Source organism: Macrobrachium nipponense, chromosome 11 (assembly GCF_015104395.2).
Source record: "Macrobrachium nipponense isolate FS-2020 chromosome 11, ASM1510439v2, whole genome shotgun sequence".
Lineage (NCBI taxonomy): Eukaryota > Metazoa > Arthropoda > Malacostraca > Decapoda > Palaemonidae > Macrobrachium > Macrobrachium nipponense.
In genome coordinates, this window is record NC_061087.1 from 99,997,649 (window position 1) to 100,018,360 (window position 20,712).

The following is a 20,712-nucleotide window of genomic DNA, read 5'->3' on the forward strand; positions in this document are numbered from 1 at the left end:
TTCTTCGCCACGTGGTCTTGGGAGCTTGAAAGAGGTCTAGGCCTGGGAGCGAGACAGAGCCGATCAGACGCACCCTCCACTTCACTGGGAACACTTTCACTGCACTTACCTTCCAGTTCTTTAATTTTTTGTTCCATATGTTTAAGCGAAGCTTTCAGACTCGCAATTTCCGATGTTGAGCTTGCCGAGTCCGATAATCGGGAAGGTAAAGCTGTATGGGAGGAAACAATAGGGTTATCAATAGGCAATAGTCCGCTAACTGGCTCGTTAGAGACCGACCTACTTACACTCTTGGAAGAGGCTTTTCTAGCCCTATCTCTCTCCAACTTTCTTAGGTAGGAATTAAGCAACTTCCATTCCTCCTCATTCAAATTCTTGCACTCATCACATGTAATTCAATTGAGAGCATACATTACCTCTACAATTTTTACAAGTGGTGTGAGGATCCACCGAAGCTTTCGGCAGTCTCACAAAACAATTCTCATTCACACACACTCTGAACGAAATCGACACGTCAGACATTATGAGAAATTCCAAAGCCAAATCCAAAAAACAGTCCACAATAGCGTATGCCAAACCAAAGATCCAATACGTCACCAAATAGCAGTCCAAAAGATCAATGGCGTAATGAAATTCGAAATTCAAGTCAGGAGGAACTAGCAACGATGTTACTAGTACCCGCGACAGAGAAAAATCTGGCTTAAAACGGTAATAGTTCCTATTCCTGCCACCCAGCGGCAGGCGGCGGGATCACCTGACCTACCTGTAGTGTGTGCCGCGAAATTTGAATTTCTGTCGGGGACGACGGAGTCTATAGCTAAGTATATATCTGACAGGGAAGTTGAATGTATGAAACTTGGGTCTTAGAACTAGATTTTAAACACAATAGTAGTTTGTAGTTTTTGCTCAGAATATAAAAATGATATTGTTATGTTACAATAAAGTTTCATACATACTTACCTGGCAGATATATACATAGCTAAGACTCCGTCGTCCCCGACAGAAATTCAAATTTCGCGCCACTCGCTACAGGTAGGTCAGGTGATCTACCGGCCTGCCCTGGGCGGCAGGACTAGGAACCATCCCCGTTTTCTATCATATTTCTCTCTTCCACCTCCTCCTGCGGGGAGGCTGGGTGGGCCTTTAATTGTATATATCTGCCAGGTAAGTATGTATGAAACTTTATTGTAACATAACAATATCATTTTCATACAATCAACTTACCTGTCAGATATATACATAGCTGATTGGCACCTTTCGGTGGAGGGTAAGAGACAGCTACTATATGGAATAGACAGGTAAACAACATATGTTGTAGGTATAAATAAAACCTTGGTTCCTACCTGATAGGTGGTAGACTTCGTGGGTGTTTGCCCAGTAGTCTGCATCACCTCAAGAAACTTTAGCGAGATATATGATCTATGGCCAAGAGTTCTTGTGGGTCTGCCGATGGGTCTTATCCGCTTACTCGGCAGAGCCTAAAAGGACTTTGTCAATGGGTGCTGATCCACTTATATGACAATACACCTTATGAAGGAGCACACAACCAATCCCGACCACCTGATCCTAACCATATGTTAGAAACTAAGGATTGTTCCGAGTTATCCCCGAGAACTCGTCACAACAACCGTAACTCAAAACCACTACGCACACATACATAATTTCTAAAAAAAAAATTATACTCATCTAATTAGATATGACAAGATTCTCTTACTGAACAACATAGACGGCCGCCCGTGCTAAACCAAGTCCTCCATTGTTCGAAGAGACTCCAGACCATATCTAAAAAGAAGAAAAGTATATACTTTTAAGGATTGGTGTCGGCTCCCGCACCCAGAATCGTATCCGCCGATACGAAAGGACCTAGAGAAAAACACTTCTCATATGTCACTCGAACGTCTTTCAAGTAATGAGATGCAAATACTGAGTTGCATCTCCAAAATGTCGTACCTATGATGTTTTTAAGCGACATATTCTTTTGAAACGAGAGAGACGTCGCTACAGCTCTCACTTCATGAGCTCTTTAACTCTCAACAAGTTGTTAACTATTCGTTCAGAACAGACCTTATGAGCGTCTGTAATGACGTTCCTCACAAAGAATGCCAGCGCATTCTTGGACATCAGTCTTGTGGGGTCTTTTACCGCGCACCAAAGACCTTGTCTAGAGCCTCCCATCTGATGCTTTCTCTGAATGTAAAACTTTAGAGCTCTTACAGGGCATAGAGATCTTTCTGCTTCTCTTCCTACGAGACTCGATATGCCTTTGACTTCAAATGATTTAGGCCAGGGATTCGAGTAGGATTCTCATTCTTAGCTAAAAACAGTGTCTTAAACGAGCAAATAGCTGAGTCTCCCTTGAAACCTACTTTATCTTGCAGAGCATGTAATTCACTAACTCTCTTTGCTGTAGCTAAAGATAGTAGGAATAGGCATTTTCTGGTGATGTCTCGAAACGAAGCCAGATGAGGAGGTTCGAATCTTTCAGATGAAGAAACTTGAGGACCACGTCTAGGTTCCAGTTCGGAGGGACCGGTTCCTTCGACTTTGAAGTCTCAAATGACCTTATGAGATCGTGGAGATCTTTATTATCTGCCAGATCTAATCCTCTATTCCTGAAGACAGCAGAGAGCATACTTCTGTATCCCTTTATTGTGGATACAGCTAGATGAGATTGTTCTCTCAGGAATAGAAGGAAATCAGCAATTTCCGCTATAGAGGTAGTGGAGGAGGACAACTTCTTGGATCTACACCACCTTCTAAAAAAACCTGCCCACTTCGATTGATTCGATCGACTTTACTAGTGGAGGTTCTGCGTGCTCTCCGATCGCGCTTGCCACTTCGCGAGAAAACCCAAAAACCCTCGCTCTGACAAGTCTTTCGATAGTCGAAAGGCAGTCAGAGCGAGAGCGGGGAGGTTTTGTTTTATGGTACCTCTTGAAGTGTGGTTGTCTGAGAAGATCCGTTCCTTCTTGGTAGGGATCTTGGAAAGTCTACGATACCACCTCCGTGAACCAATCTTGGGTCGGCCAAAAGGGGGCTATTAATGTCATCCTCGTCTCCTTTGACGCCACAAACTTTTTCATTACTAATCCCAGGATTTTGAATGGAGGAAAAGCATATACGTCTACTCGAGACCAATTTAGCAGGAAGGCGTCTACCATAAGGGCTCTTGGATCTTCCACGACCGAGCAAAAGACTGGCAGCCTTTTGGAAATGAATGTGGCGAAGAGATCCACATGAGGTGTCCCCCACAGCGACCAGAGATCTAGACACACTTCCTGTGTAGGGTCCACTCTGTATAAGGACCTGGTTCCTCCTGCTGAGTCTGTCCGCCCTCACATTCTTTACTCCCTGTACGAACCTTGTCAGAAGGGAGATGTTCCTGTGTGATGTCCAAAGCAAAAGGTCTCTCGTCAGTTCGTAAAGGAACGAGGATGAGTCCCTCCCTGTTTTCGAATGTAGGCAAGTGCGGTGGTGTTGTCCACGTTTACTTGCACTACTTTGTTCGACACCAGAGGTTCTAGACTCTTCAAAGCCAGATGCACGGCGAAGAGCTCTTTGCAGTTTATGTGCCAAGTCTCCTGTGCTGGTTCCCAGGTGCCTGACACCTCTTCCGAGCCTAATGTCGCTCCCCAACCTTTCTCCGACGCGTCGGAGTACAACACTAGGTCTGGGTTCTGTGTCCTTAGAGAGATCCCTTTGTTCTCTTCCAGAGGGGGCAACCACCATTCCAGGTGCGATCTTATCCCCCTCCAACTGGGAAAATGGGAAATACGTCCGAAAGTTGTCCAGTTTTCCAACTCCAAGACTTCTGAGGAAGAATTGAAGCGGACGTAAATGAAGTCTTCCTAGTGGGAAGAACTGTTCGAGCGAGGAAAGGGTCCCTAGAAGGCTCAACCATTCCTCGCCGACGTATGTTCCTTCCTTAAGAGAGAGACTATCCGCAAACCTTTTGCGATTCTCTCTTGCGAAGGAAATACTCGAAAACCCCGAGAATCCATTACCGAATCCCCAGATAGACTAGGTCCTGTCTGGGGGTCAGCTGAGACTTCTCGAGGTTCACGAGCAATCCCAACGCTTTGATCAAATCTAGAGTTAGCTTTAGGTCCTCCAAGCACTGTCTCTCTGATCTGGCCCTGATGAGCCAGTCGTCCAGATTACAGAGGGAGATATTTACTCCTTTGAGGTGAAGAAACCTCGCCGCATTCTTCATCAGGCTTGTGAAGACCTGAGGAGCTGTGGACAGGCCGAAACACAAGGCTCTGAACTGAAAGATCCTTCCCCCCGTCATGAAACGGAGGTACTTCTTCGATGAAGGGTGGATCGGGACGTGAAAGTAGGCGTCCTGGAGATCTAGAGACACCATCCAATCTCCTTGTCGTAATGACGCTTAGGACCTGAAGCAGAAGTCTCCATGGAGAACTTCTCCTTCTGAACAAATTTGTTCAGAGAGCTGACGTCCAGTACTGGTCTCCAGCCTCCCGAGGCTTTCGCAACCAGAAAAAGGCGATTGTAAAACCCCGGGGAGTTTTGATCCAGTACTAGTTCTATCGCTCTCTTGTCCCACATTTGTTCCACCATCGATCGAAGAGTATCCCTCAGCACAGGATCCTTGTACTTGGCTGTTAGTTCCCTTGGTATTGACGTTAGGGGAGGAGTGTTCAGGAAAGGGATACGATATCCCTTCCTTATGATAGCCAATGAAGACTCGTCTGCGTTTATCAGTGTCCAGGCCTCCACAAATCCCAGGAGCCTGGCACCTACTGGTGCTTGGAGGAGAGAAGCTTCATTTTCCCTTTTTAAAGGGACGAAAGGCAGACCTACCTCTCTTCTCCGGAGCCTTCCTTCTTGCGGGAGGTCTGGAGGTCGGACCACCTCGAAAGGGTGGCTGACCGATGTACTCGGTCCTTTCTTGTCAGATGTAGAAGCATGGCTTCTTCTTCCTTGCTGACTGTGTCAAAGACATCCTGAGTTGCCTTCTCAGTAAAGAATGAGCAATGTCCTTCACTAACTGGAAAAAGAACAAACAAAAAAGTCAGACAAAGGCGATACAGTAGCGCTGCCCCTGAGCGTGGGGAGACTGCCTTGGTTAAGAAGGCCCCATATTACCGTCCTCTTTCTTTGAGAAGACCTGCTCCAAACAATGAGGAGATTTCAAAAGAGCCATCCTGTACCGCTTTGTCTATACAAGACAATGATGCATAAAAGGGCTTCAGGTTCGATTCCTTCCGAATCATGGGCTTTCTTGGACATCACCCAAGGGACCAATCTAAGAAGTTGAAAACTTCCAATACATGAAAGAGTCCCTTGAGGAGATGGTCCAGTTCAGAATGCCTCACGTAATTCGTGCCGAATTGAGACCTTGTCGACGTGAAGCGTCAACTAAGGTCGAAAAGTCTGCTTCCGACGTAGACGGGAGAGCAATACCCATATTCTCTCCCGTCTGATACCAAATGCCTCTTTTACCAGCTAATCTCGCTGGAGGCATGCAGAAGACCGTTCTCACTAAGTCTTTCTTAGACTTCATCCACGAGTCTAAGGATTGTAGAGCCCTCTTCATATAATGGTGGGCTTCATTTTGAGAAAAGACGAAGGCTTCTTCGTCTTAGCACTCGAAAACAGAGAGCGCGGAGAAGGAGGAGCGGCAGGAGTCAACTCGTCTCCATACTCCTCAAGAAGCAAGGCAGTCAAAACCTTATAGTTCGACAGTCCTTCTCTTCCTTGATATTCATCATCCGAGTTTCCTTCCAACTCGGGATCTAAATGAGTCTCCGCTCCCCTTTCTGTACGTTCCTCTTCTGGAGGAGACAAACTCCTAATAGGAGAGGGGCTAAGGGAATGATATTCTTTCCTCTTCCCCGCTTTAATAGCCTTGGAAGGCGCCAAAAGCTCAGGCTTCTCTTGATAATTAGAAGACGCTTCCCGCTTGGATGACGCTTCTCGTTCGCCAAGCGTCCTGGTTGACGTCTCTCGCTTACTTGGCTGCTGGGAAGACGCTCCGCTCTCCAAAGGCGTCCTACTTGGCGCCAAAATATTGGTCGGAGCTTCACGTCTACCAACAGTTTTCAATGACGCTTCATGTCTAAAAGACGTCTCACGTCTCTCTGGCGTTACAAAACTTTCGTAATCAACCGCTCTCGCTCTCGAAACCCGAGAGCTTCTGTAAGATGTTTAGAAGCTTCACGTCTGCATGACGCTTCTCGTTTAGCAGGGGAGAGAGGACGAGACTTCTTGATTGGCAGCGCAACGTCCTTCCTACGAGGCGCTAAAACTCCCACTAGAGAGGTCAGTTGCTCTTGAACTGCCATAATAATTCTCCTTGACGCTTCTCCCACGTCCACTGCATGACGCCCTCCAGCCTCCCGAGGCTTTCGCAACCTTTCGTCATCACTCGGGGGAGAAGTAGGAAAGGGTACTTCTGCGTACTCGTCGGGTGACGCTGACGCCACCTTCGCCTTCTTAATAGAAGAGGGAGCGTCATCTGAGAAACGCTCTGGGCTCGAATCTATTTCGGGTTCTTTCATATGACGCTTCAGAGGTCTCGACAAATTCGACTCCTTCCACCCTCGTTTAGGTGAGGGAGAGGGAGAGGACGAGAACACTCACGAAGGACGCTTTTCTATAGCGCCCTTGAGCAGCCTGCCACGAAACAGAGCTAGCTGAAGGGACGTCTGACCGTTGGGGATTCCCCACGACCTCCTTAAGGCTTTCGACTTTCCTTCTCCTCTGGGCATGGGAGCTTGGAAGAGGTCTAGGCCTGGGAGCGTCGCAGGGACGATCAAACGCCCCCTCCACAACACTGGGAGAACTCACTTCACTGTAATGCTCACTTTCACTAGCCTTACCTTGTAAGTCCGCCATCTTGGACTTCATGTCTCTAATCGTAGCTTTCAGATTGGCGATTTCCGAGGCCGATTCCGAAAGTACACTTTGTGAATGAGATACATAGGGAGAATCTAAATCAGTAGGATTAGAATTATCAGTAAAAGGCTCAATAGGCCTTGAACTCACACCTTTCAGACGTCTAACCCTATCCCTCTCTAACTTCTTCAAATAAGAAGTCAAAGTCTTCCACTCTTCTGCATTTAATCCCTCGCATTCATTACAAGTATTATTAGCAGAACACTGAAACCCCCTACATTTACGGCATACAGTGTGAGGATCAACCGAAGCTTTCGGTATCCTCACCCTGCAGCCTACATTCACACACATTCTCACACTCACATTTGAATCAGACATACTGAGAAAAATCCAAAAAGCAATTCCAAAAACAGTCCACAGTAGCGAATGCCAAAAACACGATCCAGATACGTCACCAAAAAGCCGAGAAACGATGATCAAAGGATGAAATATGAATCTAAGTCAGGAGGTAATAGCAACAATGTTGATACCACCGGCGACAGAGAAAATATGATAGAAAACGGGGATGGTTCCTAGTCCTGCCGCCCAGGGCAGGCCGGTAGATCACCTGACCTACCTGTAGCGAGTGGCGCGAAATTTGAATTTCTGTCGGGGACGACAGAGTCTTAGCTATGTATATATCTGACAGGTAAGTTGATTGTATGAAAAATAAGAATAAACCTTAATGCCTTGGGGATACATTATTTTGTACCACAGCAGTCAAAACATTACCAAAGCCACATTAGGCAATGCATGATCAGAGCCTATATCATACAGCTACTTGGCACCAAAGTAGTCTAACATTACCAAAGCCACATTAGGCAATGCGTGACCTGAGCCTATATCACAATCAGTTACACTATCCTACCTTACTCTTGCCTCCTGTTGTTTAATTTTACGAAAAAATCCCAGGATCCAATTTATTTAAAGTCAATTGACTAAAACAATTACAAAGCCTTCCCAAATAGGATGAATATTTTACCATTCTTAAATCAAAAGTATGAAAATTAAAAATGTCCAATCCAACCGAGCCTATCTTATCCAGTGAAGTAAAAATGATATTGTTATGACACAATAAAGTTTTATACATACTTACCTGGCAGATATATACATAGCTATTGACTCCGTCGCGCCGACAGAATTTCGAATTTCGCGCACACGCTACAGGTAGGTCAGGTGATCCACCGCGCCGCCGCTGGGTGGCGGGAATAGGAACCCATTCCCGTTTTCCATCAGATTTTTTCTACACCATCTGTCTCCTGAGGGGAGGCTGGGTGGGTAGTTTAATTGTATATATCTGCCAGGTAAGTATGTATAAAACTTTATTGTATCATAACAATATCATTTTTATACATTCAACTTACCTGTCAGATATATACATAGCTGATTCACACCATTGGAGGAGGGTAAAGACAGCTAATAACTGATTTAACAGGAAAACACAACAATCGTTGTAGGTATTAATAAAATAAAACCTTGGTTCCTACCTGTTTAGACTGAAGACTTCATGGTTAATGCCCAGGAGTCTGCTTAGTCTCAAGAGCCTCAGCGAGATATTGATCTATTGCTAAGAGTTCTTGTAGGTCTGCCAAAGGGGTCTTATCCACTTACTTGGCCGATCCTATAAGGGCTATGTCAAAGGGTTTCAATCCACTTATATGACAAGAACCTTTTTTCTAAGGAGCATAATCCCGATCCTGATCACCTTAACCTAACCAAATGTTGTATCTAAGATTGCAAGAAGTCATCCCCGGACTCCTTGCAAACAACCAAAAAACTCAATCACAATATTTTACACCTAATTCTTTATGAAAAATAAATAAAAATAAAAATAAACAAATATAATTTCAATTTGTACTACTTCGCTCGTAAGACCTATGCACATTCTCATACTGTCAAAAGCACCAAAAGCCGCCTGTGCTAGCCCAAGCACTCTTGTCAGCAGAAAATCCTGATACTGTCTTAACAGGAGAGGTCCATGTACGAATTTTAGACAATGCCTTTAATCCTACTCCGTTTAAAAGGCACATTTCTAGTTCCTCACTAGCAAGGGCTATGGCCGCCTGTGCGACACCAAGCACTTTTACCAATAGTAGCACAAAAACTGCCTCAAATAGTGGAGATCTCCGTAATCAAAGACACCGTTTTTATCCAAGCCTATCCTGTAAGACAAACTCAAAGTTCCTTACCTAAACAAGGCCATGGCCGCCTGTGCAACAACTAGCCGTCAGGTAAGAAAGTTAGAGCCCATCCCACCAGTATGGTATGGAAGTATTAGACTTTTCATAAAAGTTTAAGGATCGATATGTGTCCTCAGTCCCAGCACTGTATCCGCAGACACAAAAGGACCTAGAGAGAAGCACTTGTCGTAGGTAATTTTAACATCTCTAAGATAGTGAGATGCAAATACCGAGTTGCATCTCCAATAGGTCGCATTAATAATGTCCTTCATGGACATATTCTTTTGGAATGATAATGATGTTGCCACTGCTCTTACCTCATGAGCTTTAACTCGTAATAATTTAAAGGAATCCTCTGCACAATCGCTATGAGCTTCCATAATCACACTTCTAATAAAATACGCTAGCGCATTCTTGGACATTGGTCTTTTCGTGTCCCGAACTGCGCACCATAGACTTTGTTTACATGCCTTCAACTCTTCTTTCTTTTTAAGATAGAACCTAAGAGCTCTAACCGGGCATAAAGTTCTTTCAATTTCGTCTCCCATTAAGTTTGAAAGACTTTTCACCTCAAAACTCCTTGGCCATGGTTTCGAAGGGTTCTCATTTTTGCCAAAAACAGAGTTTGAAAAGAGATGGCTGCGTCTTTCTTAAAACCCACCCGAGAATCTAGGGCATGGATTTTCACTTATTCTCTTAGCCGTCGCTAAGGCTATGAGAAAAAACACACTTTCTCGTCCAATCCCTGAACGAGGCACGGTCGGTAGGTTCAAATTTTTCCGATGTAAGGAATTTGAGCACAACATCCAGATTCCAACTTGGCGGAGTAGAGGATATAGATTTTGACGTCTCGAACGATCTTATGAGATCGTGCAAATCTCTATCCTCTGCCAAGTTTAAGCCTCTATTTCTAAATACCGCTGAGAGCATACTTCGGATCCCTTTATTGTAGCTACGGACAGATTGGATTCCTCTCTCAGGAATAACAGAAAATCTGCTATATTGGTCACAGAGGTATCGGAGGAGGACAGCTTATTCTTCCTACACCATCTTCTAAACACATCCCACTTCGATTGATAGACCCGGATAGTTGACGATCTCCGGGCTCTAGCAATTGCTTTCGAAGCCTTGCTTGAAAAGCCTCTCGCTCTGACCAATCTTTCGATAGTCGAAAGGCAGTCAGAGCGAGAGCGGGGAGGTTTTGGTGGAACCTCTTGAAGTGGGGTTGTCTGAGAAGATCTATCCTGTTTGGAAGAGATCTTGGGTAGTCTACTGTCCCATTCCTGTACCTCTGAACCAATCTTGGGATGGCCAAAACGGGGCGATGAGAGTTAATCTCGTCCCTGTTGATGCTACGAACTTCTTCATCACTACTCCTAGCAACTTGAATGGAGGGAAAGCGTAAGCGTCGAGTCCCGACCACTCCAGTAGCATGGCATCCACCGCTATTGCTCTCGGGTCTTTTACTAAGGAGCAGAAGTTCTCTATCCTCTTTGACAGGAACGTCGCAAACAAATCTATCTGCGGCTTTCCCCACAGGTTCCACAGACTTTGGCAGACTTGCTCGTGCAGAGTCCACTCCGTGGGGAGAACTTGTTTCGTCCTGCTGAGCCTGTCTGCTCTGATATTTCTTTCCCCTTTCACAAATCTGGTCAGGAGGGTAATATTCCTCTCCTCCGTCCATGACAACAGATCCTTCGTTATCTCGAATAGGGAAAACGAGTGCGTCCCCCCTGTTTTTTTATATAAGCCAACGCCGTGGTGTTGTCTGCGTTGACTTGAATCACTTGATTCCTTACTTCTGACTCGAAGAATTTTAATGCCAGAAACACTGCATATAGTTCTTTGGCATTTATATGCCAATCTCTTTGTTCTTTCTTCCATTTGCCAGAGACTTCTCTTGTCCCTAGAGTCGCTCCCCATCCCGTTTCTGAAGCGTCTGAGAACAAGATTTGGTTTGGGTTCCGAACCTCTAGGGACACTCCCTTGTTCTCTTTGAGTGGGAGCAGCCACCACTTTAGGTGTCTCTTCACCTCCAATGTTACCAGAAAAGTGTCCGACAGATGGCCCTTCTTCCAAGTCCAAGATCTCTTTAGGAAGAATTGTAGAGGCCTTAGATGAAGTCTTCCTAGGGATACAAATTGTCCAGGGAAGAAAGAGTCCCTAGAAGGCTCAGCCACTCCTGGCTGAACTCCTGTCTTTCTTTAGGAAGGATGTAACTTTCTGAATCCCCCGAAGAATCCTTTCTTGGGACGGAAAAACCCGAAAATCCCGAGAATTCATCTGAATCCCCAAATAGACTATGTCCTGACTGGGGGTCATCTGCGATTTCTCGAGATTCACGAGAAGTCCTAATTCCTTTGTCAATTCTAATGTTTTCTTCAGATCCTCCAAACATTGTTCCTAGGATTTTGCTCTTATCATGCCAACGTCTAGGTACAGAGAGACGCTTATGCCTTCCAGGTGTAGCCATCTGGCTACGTTCTGCATCAGGTACGTAAATACCTGTGGAGCCGTGGAGAGGCCGAAGCACAAGGCCCTGAACTGGTAGACTTTCCCTTGAATCACAAACCTGATACTTCTTTGATGACGGGTGAATAGGAACGTGGAAATATGCATCCTGCAGGTCTAGAGAGACCATCCAGTCTCCTCTTCGCAGGGCTGAAAGTACCGAGGCAGAAGTCTCCATCGAGAACTTTTTCTTTTCCACATATTTGTTCAGAATGCTCACGTCCAAGACTGGTCTCCATCCCCCGGATGCCTTTGGAACTAAAAACAGGCGGTTGTAAAACCCCGGAGAGGAAGGATCCTGAACCTCTTCTATTGCCTCTTTGTCCTTCATTCCTATCACCATCTGAAGAAGTGTCTCCCTCAAAACAGGGTCCTTGTACTTCGCCGACAGTTCCTTTGGGGAATTCGACAAAGGTGGTCTGTCCTGAAAAGGTATAATGTAACCTTTCCCCAAGACTGCTAGCGTCCAAGGATCGGCTTTCCTTATCTTCCATGCCCCTACGAAGTTTAGGAGCCTGGCCCCTACAGATGTTTGGAGGACCTCGCTGCTACTTTGATTTCTTGAAAGATCTAAAGGAGGACCTTCCTCGCTTTTCTGCTGTCTTCCTTTTCGTTGGAGGACGAGAGGTGGAACCTCTCCGAAAGGGCACTACCGGAGTACGAGTAGTCTTCTTCGCTACTGTTACTGTTGGTCTTGATTTCTTGGAGGATTGTACTAATAAGTCTTGGGTTGCCTTTTCAGCAAGAGACTTTGAAATCTCCTTCACCAAGTGCGAAGGGAAAAGGTGATCCGAGAGAGGAGCGTATAACAGGGCTGACCTTTGTGAAGGAGAAACCGCTTTGGTTAGAAATGAACCAAATAATGATCTCTTCTTCACTACTCCTGCTCCAAATAGAGATGACAATTCTCCCGATCCATCCTGAACCGCCTTATCCATACAGGATAAAATGCAATGTAAAACTTCCGGTTCTAAAACATCTGGTTCATTTGCCTTCTTGGCCAGCACTCCAAGGGACCAATCCAAGAAGTTAAAAACTTCTAGTACATGAAAAAGTCCCTTGAGGTGTTGATCCAATTCTGACATGCTCCAATATGCTTTAGCTGTATTCAAAGCATGTCTTCTCGATGCTTCAACCAAGCTTGAAAAATCCGCCTCCGCGGAAGATGGAAGCATAAGCCCCATCGCTTCCTCTGTCCTGTACCATATTCCCCTCCTACCTCCGAGCTTACATGGAGGAGTGCAAAAAACTGTCTTCTGAGCTTCCTTCTTCACCTTCATCCAATTTTTATTTAAAGATTGAATAGCCTTCTTCATTGATATGGCTGGTTTCATTTTTAAATACGAAGAACGATTTAGGAACCTTCGTACTGGAGAACAGAGATCTCGGGAAGGAGGAGCTGCAGGCTTAGAGAGTCTCCAAATTCTTGTAGGAGGAGAGAGGCTAACACTTTGTAGTTAGATACCCCCTCATTGTTCGGGGTTCTCCTCCGACACCTCATCCAACTCCATCCTAGAAGGAGAGCGAGCTCTTTTATTAGATTCTTTGTCCGTAGACACATTCCCTATAGGAGAAATACTCCTAGAAGGAGAGAGACTGACAGATCTAGAAGTTCTCCCTTTCTTCTCCACCAAAACATCCTGAGACATGGAGGTTGAAACCGTAACCTTCGATGTACCAGGTTGCTTCCTTTGCATTAGGGTTTTTCTACTTGTAGGAGACTCGCTATCCGAGACATTACATGAAAAAGATCTTCTATTACCCCTTATAACTTCTCGCTCTTGCCGCTCTTCATGATCAGCTGGCGCCTTGCGCCTGACTGGCGCTTCGCGCTTGGTTGAATCTTCTCGCGCGGTTGGCGCCTCACGCTCGGCTAGCGCTTCGCGCCTCGCTGGCTCCTCTTGCGCGGCTGGCGCCTCGCGCTCGACTCGCGCTTCACGCCTGGTTGGCGCTTCGCGGCCGTCTATCGCGTCGCGTCTGGCTGGCGCTTCGCGCCTGTATGTCTCTTCAGCGGCCGCCTGGCGACTCGCGCCTGGCTAGCGCTTCTTCCCTCGCCTGGTAGGCGCTTCTCGGCAGTCTGGCGCATCGCGCCTGGCTGGCGCTTCTCGTCTGGCTGGCGCTACGCTCCTACGCGCCTGATTGTCTCTTCCTGCTTGTAGGAATTCTCACGCGCGGCTGGCTCCTCGCGCCTGGCCAGCTTCTCGCGCCTAGTCGTCTCCTGCGATATCGGATAGGGCCTGGTTGCCGCGTCGCGCCTGATTGGAGCCTCGCGCTTACGTGTTAGTTCTTTGCGGCTGACCGGCGGTCCGTGCCTGGCTGGCGCTTCGCGCTCGGCTGGCGCTTCACGCCTGGCTGGCGCCTCGCGCCCCGAACTCGCGGGTCTGTGAAAAATAGACCCTTCATCCGAAGAAGAATCTTCTTTTCTGGGAGGTTGATAGTAAGGGTTTTTTGACTTCTTCACAGGAAGATTAACATCCTTTCTTCTGGAGGATCTCTCGAAAGAACCCCGACTAGAGAAGCAATAGACTCTTGCATATCCTTTATATCTTCGTCGTTTCTTCTCTCTGTCTAAACGAGAGGAAGGAGAAGCCTTCTTTCTCCATTCCCCACAACTTATCGGGAGAAGCCAAAACCTTTGCTTTCTTATTCTCTGTCGGGGAGTCCTCCGAAAAACGTTCCGGACTCGAGTTTATGCCCGATTCTTCCCAGATCCTCTTCAAGGGACGAGAATGATCCGCTGATCTCCATCCTCTTTTAGGTGAGGAATTCTCCGATGACGAAAAACATTCACGTAGAACGCTTTTTCTAATGCGTTCTCTGGCAGTCTGTGGCGTTACAGATTCTGCCGAAGAGACGTCTGATGGTGGGGATCCTCCATAACCTCCGTAAGGCTTTCGACATTCCTTCTCCTCTGGGCTTGGGAGCTTGAAAGAGGTCTAGGCCTGGGAGCGTTGTGAAGCCAATCAGACGCCTCCTCCACTTCACTGGGGAAATTCACATCACTTTCCACAGCACTACTTTGCTTACCTTCTATGGCAGCCATTTTACGCTCCATTTTCATAAGCGCAGCTTTAAGGCTTGCTATCTCCGAAGCAGAGTCCGTAGGATCTGCATTCGGAGAAGGACCTGAAATATTACAAGGAGCGTTCATAATGTTAGAGGAGGGTACAATATTACTCACCAAACCACTTGAAGATTGAGAGCTAGGCTTGGTTTTGGAAGATGACTTCCTTAACCGGTCTTTCTCTAATTTCCTTAAATAAGAAGTTAGAGACTTCCACCCTTCAGCACTCAAACTCTCACATTCATGACAAGTGTTATCCATCGAGCATTCATACTTCCTGCATCTTTTACATACAGTGTGAGGATCAACCGAAGCTTTCGGCATTCTCACCTTGCACCCTTCATTCACACACATTCTCACCACACTTCCAGAATCAGACATCATGATGAAAATTCCAAGCCAAAATCCAAATAACGATCACAAAAGCGTATGCCAGTACAACGATCCAAATACGTCACCAAAGGGTCCAAAACGATGATCAATTGTATCCAAAAACGAAATCCAGCCGGAGATACCAACAACGATGTTGCCAGTATGGCCGACAGAAAAATCTGATGGAAAACGGGAATGGGTTCCTATTCCCCGCCACCCAGCGGCGGCGCGGTGGATCACCTGACCTACCTGTAGCGTGTGCGCGAAATTCGAAATTCTGTCGGCGCGACGGAGTCAATAGCTATGTATATATCTGACAGGTAAGTTGAATGTATAAAATATGATATTGTCATGTTACAATAAAGTTTTATACATACTTACCTGACAGATATATACTTAGCTATAGACTCCGTCGTCTCCGACAGAATTTCAAATTTCGCGGCACACGCTACAGGTAGGTCAGGTGATCTACCGCCCTGCCCTGGGTGGCAGGACTAGGAACCATCCCCGTTTTCTAAGCAGAATTCTTCTCTTCCACCTGTCTCCTGCGGGGAGGCTGGGTGGGCCATTAATCGTATATATCTGTCAGGTAAGTATGTATAAAAACTTTATTGTAACATGACAATATCATTTTTATACATTCAACTTCCCTGCCAGATATATACTTAGCTGATTAGCACCCATTGGTGGTGGTAAAGAGACAGCTAACAACTGAAATAGACAGGTAAACAACATATGTTGTAGGTATTAATAAACCTTGGTTCCTACCTTATTAGGCTGAAGACTTCGCGGCTACTGCCTTGGAGTCTGCTTAGCCTCAAGAGCCTCAGCGAGATATTGATCTATGGCTAAGAGTTCTTGTGGGTCTGCCAATGGGGTCTTATCCACTTACTCGGCAGAGCCTAAAGGCCTTTGTCATTGGGTGCTATTCCACTAACATGACAATACACCTTGTTCAAGGAGCACAAAACCGATCCCGATCACCTGATCCTAACATCCATGTTAGTTCTAAGATTGTAAGGAGTTATCCCGAACTCCTTACAAACAACCAAAAACTCGAAACATAATTACACTTTCCATTACAAAATATACAAAAAAAATTTTGTACTCCCCTACTAGTCATACATACCCTTGATCCCCTACCAGCAATGACACTCTGCTCCCGTGCGACAGTAGTGAGCTTGCTAATAGAAAACCAAGCACATATCTGACAAGAGGGTTTATGTACGCTAAAAACACAAAATTAAGGATCAGTCTTTGCTCCAAGACCCAGTACTGTATCTGCTGATACAAAAGGACCTAGCGAGAAGCACTTCTCATAGGTCACTCTCACTTCCTTCAGATAATGAGATGCAAACACTGAATTGCACCTCCAATATGTAGTCTCAATGATATTCTTTAGAGACATATTCTTTTGGAACGCCAAAGACGTGCTACTGCCCTCACTTCATGAGTCTTGACCTTTAGAAGACCGAAGGATTCCTCCGAGCAGTTCTTGTGAGCGTCCGTAATAACGCTTCTCACAAAGAAAGCCAAGGCGTTCTTGGACACGAGTCTTTTGGGGTTCTTCACCGCACACCAAAGACCTTGTTGACAAGCTCCCATCTGTCTCTTCCTCTCTAAATAGTATTTAAGAGCTCTCACTGGACAGAGAGATCTCTCTATCTCTCTGCCTACCAGGTTAGATAGGCCTTTTACCTCAAAACTTCTGGGCCAAGGTTTTGACGGGTTTTTCGTTCTTTGCCAGAAACATTGTCTGGAAAGAACAGATGGCAGCATCTCCTTTGAACCCCACCGTGGAATCCAGAGCGTGTAATTCGCTCGTCCTCTTGGCTGTAGCGAGAGCCACCAGGAACAAGCATTTCCTAGTGACGTCGCGGAAGGACGCCAGATGTAAAGGCTCGAATTTATCCGATGAAAGGAATTTCAGACCACGTCTAGATTCCAACTAGGTGTTCTAGGAGTAGCTGCTTTCGAAGTCTCAAAAGATCTAATTAGATCGTGTAGATCTTTGTCGTTAGCAATGTCCAGGCCTCGATTCCTGAATACTGAAGACAGCATGCTTCGGTATCCTTTTATTGTCGAGACAGATAGGTGTGATTCCTCTCTCAGAAAGAGGAGGAAATCGGCAATATTCACTATAGAGGTACTGGAGGAGGACAGCTTCTGACCCTTACACCACCTCCTAAAGACTTCCCACTTCGACTGGTATACTCTTCTCGTCGAAGCTCTGCGGGCTCTAGCGATAGAGCCCGCAGCCTTTGCGAGAAAAGCCTCTCGCTCTGACAAGTCTTTCGATAGTCGAAAGGCAGTCAGAGCGAGACCTGGGAGGTTGTGATGAAACCTCTCGAAGTGGGGTTGTCTGAGTAGATCGTGTCTGTTTGGAAGCGATCTGGGGAAGTCCACTATCCACTCCAGTACCTCCGTGAACCATTCCTGGGCTGGCCAAAATGGGGCTATGAGTGTCAACTTCGTGCTCTTCGAAGCTACGAACTTCCTGAGCACTTCCCCCAGGATTTTGAACGGGGGAAAGGCGTATGCGTCCACACCCGACCAATCCATGAGAAACGCGTCTATTGCGAAGTGGCTCTCGGATCTTCCACTAGAGAGCAAAAGATCTCTATTCTTTTGGAGAGGAACGTCACAAACAGGTCTATGTGAGGTCTCCCCCACAGGGACCAAAGACTTCGACACACTTCTTCGTGAAGAGTCCATTCTGTGGGAAGGACCTGATTTCTCCTGCTCAGTCTGTCCGCTCTCACATTCTTGATCCCTTGAACAAACCTTGTGAGGAGAGTTATGCCTCTTTCTTCCGTCCAGGTTAACAGGTGTCTTGTCAACTGATAGAGGGAGAAAGAGTGCGTGCCTCCTTGCTTGCGTATGTAAGCCAGAGCCGTGGTGTTGTCCGAGTTTATCTGTATCACCCCGTCTCTGACTATCTCTTCGAAGAACTTTAAGGCTAGGTGTATGGCCACAAGTTCCTTGCAATTGATGTGCCAGGACACCGTTCCTTTGTCCAGGTGCCTGACACCATTCCCTTGCTCCTAGCGTCGCTCCCCATCCCGACTCCGAGCGTCGGTAAATAACACTTGGTCTGGGTTCTGCAGAGCAAGCGATACGCCTTCGTTCTTTTGAAGCGGAGGGATCCACCACTTCAGATGAGCTTTTACGTTCCTTGTGGAAGTTGGAAGATGTCCGAGAGTTGACCCGTCTTCCAACTCCACCCACACCTCTTTGAGGAAAAACTGAAGAGGGCGAAGGTGAAGTCTCCCTAGAGAAGAACTTTTCCAATGAGGACAGGGTCCCTAAAAGCTCAGGTAATCCCTCGCTGAGCTGTTCTTTCTCTCTAAGAAGCTCGAGATTCTCGACAAACCTCGAGCGATTCTTTCGCGCGAAGGATATACCCGAAAACCCCGAGAATCCATCTGAATCCCCAGATAGACCAAGTTCTGGCTGGGGATCAGTTTTGTGACTTCTCGAGGTTGACGAGTAACCCTAGCGAATCTATCATGTTCCTTGTTACTTCTAAGTCCTCCAAGCACTGAATCTTCGACTTGGCCCTGATCAGCCAGTCGTCCAGGTAGAGGGAGATGTTTATCCCCTCTAGGTGAAGCCATCTAGCTACATTCGCCATCAGGTTGGTGAATACTTGTGGGGCTGTAGACAGACCGAAGCACAGAGCCCTGAACTGAAAGATCTTGTCTCCTATTACAAAGCGAAGATATTTCTTTGACAAATGGTGAATGGGAACGTGGAAATATGCGTCTTGTAGGTCCAGAGAGACCATCCAATCTCCTGGACGAAGAGCCGACATTACAGAGGCGGACGTTTCCATGCGAAACTTCTTTTTCTGTACGAAGCGATTCAGAGCGCTTACGTCCAGAACTGGCCTCCACCCCCCCGATGCCTTTGGTACTAGAAAAAGGCGATTGTAAAATCCTGGGGAGTGTGGATCCTGCACAAGTTCGATGGCCTCTTTTTCCCACATTTGCTCCACCATTTGAAGGAGAGTCTTTCTCATTAACGGGTCTCTGTACCTCGCTGACAGTTCCCGAGGCGTAGATGTTAGGGGCGGGCTGTCGTCGAAGGGGATTACATATCCCTTCTTCAGGACCGACACTGACCAAGGGTCGGCTCCCCTTTTTGCCCATACTCCTGCAAAGTTCAGGAGTCTGGCGCCCACTGGTGCTTGGAGGAGCAACAAGTCACTTTGATTTCTTGAAGGGGGGCCTAAATGAAGACCTTCCTCTCTTTTCAGAGCTCTTCTTTCTGGCAGGGGGGGGACGAGCCGCTGCACCTCCACGAAAGGGCTGCTGAGTAGGACGAAGATTCCTTCTTAACCGTCGACACTACAGGGCGTCCTTTCTTGGACGTTTGCGTTAGTAGGTCTTGTGTCGCCTTCTCAGTTAGCGAGCGAGATATATCCTTCACTAACTGAGAAGGAAACAGATGATCTGATAGAGGGGGGGCGAACAGTAAGGCAGTCCTCTGGCTCGGAGAAACCCCTTTCGATAATAGGGATCCATACACTGATCTCTTTTTCAGGAGACCAGCACCAAAAAGGGAAGCCACTTCACCCGAACCGTCCTGTACTGCCTTGTCCATGCAGGACAGGACGCTATGGAGAATTTCTGGGTTTTTCAGAAACTCCGGATCCTTAGATTTGTTGGCCAGAACTCCGAGTGACCAATCCAGAAAATTGAACACCTCTAAAGTGACAAAAAGTCCCTTTAGAAAGTGGTTCAACTCTGAAGTGCTCCACGTCGCTCTGACCGATCCTAAGGAGTGACGTCTAGAGGCCTCCACTAAATTGGAAAAGTCGGCATCTGCAGAGGCAGGTAGAGAAAGACCCATAGTCTCTCCTGTCCCATACCAAATACCTCTCTTCCCGTGCAATCTGGAAGGAGGCATGCAGAATACCGTCTTTCCTAACTCCTTCTTCTTGTCCATCCAAGAATCTAAAGAATGGAGTGCCTTCTTCATTGATATCGCAGGCTTCATTTTTAAAAAGGCCGACGATTTAGCCGTAGCTGAGCTCGAAAAGAGCGAACGAGGAGAAGGAGGAGCCGCCGGACTAAGAGAATCTCCAAACTCTTGAAGTAGTAATGAGGCCAAGACTTTATAACTAGAAAGTCCCTCATTAGCAGGAGGTTCGTCGTCAGACAACTCGTCTAACCCTCGATCAGACGAAGGAGAAAGTTCACGTTTGGAGGGAGAGTCCTTCCAAGACCTCCTATGTTCTGAAGGAGAGGAGCTCCTATTCGGAGAAGAGTCATAACCTCCAGGAAACGGTCCCCGACTCTTGCCTCCTGGCTCTTTTAACGACCTTCCTTGCTCCTGACTCTGCCTCCTGGACTCTTGACTCTGACCTTTCCGACCTGAACCTCCGGATCCTGACTCCCGGACTCCCGGGACTCCGGACTCCGGACTCCGGAACTCCGACTCCGGACTTTCCGGACCTCCGGACGTCCGGACTCCGGACTCCGGAACTCCGACTCCGGACTCCGACTCCGGAATCCGGATCCGGACCAATCCGGACTCCGGACTCCGGATCCGGACCCGGACTCCGGACTCCGGACTCCGGACTCCGGACTCCGGACTCCTGGCTCCTGCCTCCTGACTCCTGCCTCTTGGCTCCTGGCTCCTGCCTCTTGGCTCCTGCCTCCTGCCTCTTGCCTCCTGGCT

General features: G+C 46.9%; 1 protein-coding gene across 3 annotated transcripts in view; it reads right to left on the reverse strand.

Annotated features, from left to right (window-relative positions):
• Positions 1 to 20,712, reverse strand: part of LOC135207940 (putative nuclease HARBI1) — a 70,112-nt gene that overhangs the window by 39,204 nt on the left and 10,196 nt on the right. Inside the window, exon 1 of one of the 3 annotated variants that reach the window (XM_064239934.1) lies at positions 9,398 to 9,680. The exons of the other annotated variants lie outside the window; for them this stretch is intronic. The gene's annotated coding sequence lies outside the window, so the exon portion shown is untranslated. Of the gene's footprint in view, positions 1 to 9,397; positions 9,681 to 20,712 lie in introns of those variants that run through there. 3 annotated transcript variants of the gene reach the window in all.